The following is a 5,417-nucleotide window of genomic DNA, read 5'->3' as shown; positions in this document are numbered from 1 at the left end:
ATTTTGCCCTTTTTATCTATTGAGATCACATATATTTGTTAAGCATTATCCTAGTCTGAGCTTTAATAAAGCATTCTCCCCTACTGCCTAAATCTATTTGTAAAATCATTACATATTGTTAAGCTTTAATAATCAATTTTATAATATGCATCCTGTACAGGGCTAGCTCCTCACCTGTTCTGAGGAGTGCACAGTTCCATTCACGGAGGGAGGAAGTTGAAGAGGTAAAGATTACCTTTGCACTCCCCTGATCATGGGCTGCTGTACCCCAACAGCAATGAATGAGCTGGCACACAAGCCCCTTTGCTCACTTGAGTATCAGAGGAGTAGCCATGTTAGTCTGAATCTGTAAAAAGCAACAGAGGGTCCTGTGGCACCTTTAAGACTAACAGAAGTATTGGGAGCATAAGCTTTCGTGGGTAAGAACCTCACTTCTTGCATCTGAAGAAGTGAGGTTCCTACCCACGAAAGCTTAAGTCACTTGAGTGATCATCCCATGGCCAATTATGCCAGCTTTCATATTCTTTTGAGCAGGCCGCACAGCACTAGGACACCTCACTGGAGCACAGATTTTGGATCACCAAGCTATTCATTCTGTAAGCAGTGTAACACAGGGGAGCTACTTCCTTAAAATAACAATCTCCAGATCTAAAAACCAATGTTCCTCTGTTAAATCAGTGACATAACTGGTTAGGAAAAACACTTGGGTTTTTCTTTCCTTTCCCCTAATGCACATTGGGCCTGGTTCTCTCTCTTTTTTTCATGTATTTATTTTTAGAACACCAACTGATTTCCATAGAATCATACTGGTGGAAAACTGGTGCCATAGAGTGGAAAGAGTCATTGGTGACTGATGGAGGAAAGCTCAATACTTTAAAGGATATTTTTTCCAACAATTTGTGCACATTGTCTTGCAAAACACAAAAAACAAAACAAACAAAAAACAACCAAACAAAATCAAAACAGAAAACAAACAAAACCTTTACATTCAGATGTTATTTCTACATGAACAATTATAAATTGACACATTTTACATAAAACCCTGCCTCTGCTTCTCTCTAAATCAATGGCAAAGCTTACATTGACTTGCAGGAGAGCAAGACTGAGCTCTGATCACTTGCATATTGAAATATCTCTGGTTAATTGGAATTAATTACAAAATTGAGTTAAAATAAAGCTAAGGGTGTAGCACAAAAATAAATAAATAAATAAATAAAAAACCCAAAAAGAAACGAAACACCACCACATGACAGCAGGAAGAAAATGCAGACATCCTCTAAATGTACCACCACCCTTTACTGAATCATGTCCTGGCTAGACTGAGTTGCATATGGCAGATGGATAAAACAAATATTTGAGAGGTGGAACATGCAGGGTGGAACAAAAGGTGTAAGATGCAGACTAAAAACATGAAATTAGAAAATGGAAAAAGTAAAATCAGGCATTAGCAAAATATTCCTATGAGATCAATCTGGCAATTGAATAATGTACCCAAGCAAGTAATCAAGGCACCAACATCTCTAGACATGTTGGAGAGAAAATGTAACAAGTGGAATATTGTAGAGAGGAGTTTGTGTTGTACTTTATTATTAATACTTTGTTAGAAAAGCTTATCGATTACTCATTTAATTTTTTCATACCTTTTAAAATATTTTCAACCTAGGAGTGATGCAAAACTGAATAGGAAGAGCTGGTATTTATTGTTATTTTAGACAGACTTTGTTTAATTGTGATAAAAACCCAGTAAGTGGATTCTTATGTAAACTTAAAAACACCTGAATGACATCCTGCTGCAGAGCTCCCGGTGTCTAGGGCTTGGGCATGGCTGGTCTCCGCCCCACAGAGATGCCCATGAATACCATTGTGCTCTTCATGCCCCAGCAGGAGGCCTAGGTGGTGGAGCAAATGGGCAGATTTCACCTCATCTTGGAGCCTGGTTTGAATTTCCTCATCCCACTTCTGGCTCAGATTCAGTGCATGCAGGGCCTCAAGAACGGGATATCATCAATGTCCTGGAGCAATTAGCTATCACGCTGGATAACGTCACTCTGCAGATAGATCGTGTCCTGTGCCTCAGGATCATGGACCCCTATAAGGCCAGTTATGGGGTGGAGGACCCTGAGTATGTAGGGTTATCTTCTTTGAAAAGCAAAAAACAGCACCTATCACCCCACAAAGCAAGCCCACCACAACCTCAACCCCCAGCCACAAGGCAACTCCACAACCCTCCCTCCCTTCAGCTGCCACCTATACTATCTAGAGAGAGAACACATATAGATAAAATTGATAACATCATTTTCTTACTTAAACTGCGGAAGTGGGAACACTGCAGCACCTTTAGATGGACACAGAAACTTTTAAAATTAAATATCTCAGTGTATTGTGATAATAATGCAAATCTTTAGACCCATTTAAAAAAATCCCAGCAGATTAAATTATTTTTCTGGCAACTGGCAAATTCATAAAAAAAAATGGCCAGGCTGGTTAAATACCAGCCAGTTGATGATCCTATGAGTATGCAGTGACCCAGCTGGCCCAGACCACACCATGAGGTCTGAGCTGGGGAAAATCTCCCTGGATAAAGTCTTCTAGGAGCGGGATGGGAGTCCCTCAACACCAGCATTGTGGATGTCATCAACCAGGCCTCAGAACTATTTGGGTTTCTGGTGGCTGCGCTATGAGATCTAGGATCCATCTGCCTCCCCAGGGGAAGGAGTCAATGCAGATGCAGGTGGAGCCAGAGAGATGGAAACGGGTGGCAGTGTGGAGTCAGAGGGGACCAGGGAATCTGACATCAACATGGCAGAGGGCCGGAAGCAGGTCCAGATCTTGGCCGCCGAGAAGGCTGAACAGATCAAGAAGCTGCTGGGGAGGCCAGTGCCATGCTGATCAAGGCCAAGGCCAAAGCAGAAGCTTTTTGGCTCCTGGCTGATGCTTTGATTCAACAGAACAGCAACGCCTCCGTCTCTCTGGCTGTGGCTGAGCAGTATGTGAGTGCCTTCTCCAAGCTGGCCAAGCACTCCAACACTGTCCTACTGCCATCCAACACCGGGGACATCACCAGCATGGTCACGCAGTCCCTGGGCATTTACAGTACCCTGACCAAACCACAAGTTGTTAAGAGCCAGAAGCGACTCCACTAGCCTTGAGGTTCCCACCCCCACCCGCACAGAGCTGTCTAATGCAAACCAGGTGAATTCCAGCTAGCGGAGGAGCCTGGAAGACATGGATCACTGTGAACAAACTGCTGTGGCAGCACCTGTCATGGAGCGGGGCACCCCAATCCTGCCATGGGGTTATGCCCTGTTGCCCTCCCCAATCAGAGTCTCTTCTCCCTCTTTTGGGTCTTATTTTTATTTGGATTTAATCATGTAATAAAAGAGATGGCACCAGAAAAAAAAGTGAAAGCAGTATTCCTATTGCAGTCAAGGTACAAACAACAACAATGAAAATATGCCATCAGCTGAGTTTCCATGCTAAACTAATTTCCTCTTGTGTCCTAATTATTTTTAAGTGCCACATTACTCATTAATAATGACCTGTATAAAATATTCAAGTGGCAATATAATTGTTTGTGTTAGAAACATATCTAATACCCCTGTCTCATGATTAAAAACTAGTCAGTTCATTCCCAAATGGTATTTTTCAGTAAAATTTAAAAGATCAAAGTAGTAGTTATGCACAATCCATCAGATGTATTAACATGAATGTCAAAATCCCCCAGGATTAAAGTTTTATCAGGAGAAATGTACTATGGGAGATAAGAGTTTATGGACTAATTAACAGATAGAATGAAATTCTACTACTCTAGTTAAAGCTACAATTTTAGATGACATAGATCTAACGTGACTTTAGATCAGCAGAGCTGGGAAAAGTTTGACAAAGTTTGCTCTGTGACTGATAGTTTGAAATCCAGCTGGTAAGAGGTCAACAAGATTTTTTGTGTGATGTATTAAGAAGTTAAAGGGAAGTATGTTTATGGGTGGAGGGGTGGTTTTGCAGCAGAATGTCCCTCTTTTCAGTCAGGGTTTAAGTTAATATTTATGTTGTGACTGACTACAATCCTTCACATTTCATTTTTCAAAACTACTTGTATCCCATCATCCAATCTTACACACACACACACACACACGCACTATATTGGTGCTAGCCTTGGAAGCAGAGGTGGGCAAACTCAACTAATTACAGTCTGTAACTGTTGTACAATATATTTCTGACACTGGTGTTTTTTCCTGAGTGTACACAGAAGCAAAAATTCTGAGGTAAGATGTTCTGAGATATTTTTGTTTTAGTATTAAGACTTGCACTCTTGGGGTAACTTGTGGGCCCCTTACTCGCATTGATATATGGGTAGTCCCACTGATATTAATGGGTGACTGACTCCTCACCAAATTGGGTAAAGGGTTCACAGTTTGGCCCATACTGATGGACAAAGGGTGGACTCTGTATTGGATGCTACACCATAGTAAGTGATGAATAACCTCTTAGATTGTTTATTGTGAATCTGTAAATCAGGCAGGTGCCTTTCTGCATGCAAGTTTATTTTAAATAATTGATATTCTAACCGATTGCCTTGCATCTGTGTGCAGATGTGGTCGCCCCATCTCAAAAAAGATATCAGAAAAAGGCAACAAAATGATTAGGGGTCTGGAACGGCTTCCGTATGAGGAGAGATTAATAAGACTGAGACTTTTCAGCTTGGAAAGGAGACGGATAAGGGGAGATATGATTGAGGTCTATAAAATCATGACTGGTGTAGAGAAAGTAGATAAGGAAGTGTTGTTTACTACTTCTCATAACACAAGAACTAGGGGTCACCAAATGAAATTAATAGGCAGCAAAAACAAACAAAAGGAAGTATTTCTTCACACAACGCGCAGTCAACCTGTGGAACTCCTTGCCAGAGAATGTTTTGGAGACCAAGACCATAACAGGGTTCAAAAAAGAACTAGATAAATTCATGGAGGATAGGTCCATCAATGGCGATTAGCCAGAATGGGAAGGAATGGTGCCCTTAGCCTCTGTTTGCCAGAAGCTGGGAATGAGCGACAGGGGATGGATCACTTGATGATTACCGATTCTGTTCATTCCCTCTGGGGCACCTGGGCCACTGTTGGAAGACAGGATACTGGGCTAGATGTACCTTTGGTCTGACCCAGTAGGGCCATTCTTATGTTCTTATGTTATGTTCTTCTATTAGGCTCTAGCACAGATACAGCTACATGGGCCTGATTCTCCACTTAGGCCTGGGCTACACTGGGGGGGGGGAGGAGGGAAATTGATCTAAGTTACGCGTCTTCAGCTGCGTGAATAATGTAGCTGAAGTCAACATACTTAGATCTACTGACCACTGTGTCTTCATTGCGGTGAATTGACTGCTGCCGCTCCCCCGTCAACTCTGCCTGCGCCTCTCACGG

The 5,417-nt window shown here is 42.0% G+C and overlaps 1 pseudogene; it reads left to right on the top strand.

Moving 5' to 3' along the window:
- The first annotated feature begins 1,845 nt into the window (after positions 1-1,845).
- Positions 1,846-3,207, top strand: LOC101939218 (stomatin-like protein 2, mitochondrial; annotated as a pseudogene).
- The last annotated feature ends 2,210 nt before the right edge of the window (positions 3,208-5,417 follow it).

This window comes from Chrysemys picta, chromosome 1 (assembly GCF_011386835.1).
Source record: "Chrysemys picta bellii isolate R12L10 chromosome 1, ASM1138683v2, whole genome shotgun sequence".
Taxonomy (NCBI): domain Eukaryota; kingdom Metazoa; phylum Chordata; order Testudines; family Emydidae; genus Chrysemys; species Chrysemys picta.
The sequence above is the reverse complement of the archived record's forward strand: the minus strand, read 5'-3'. Positions and strand labels throughout refer to the sequence as shown.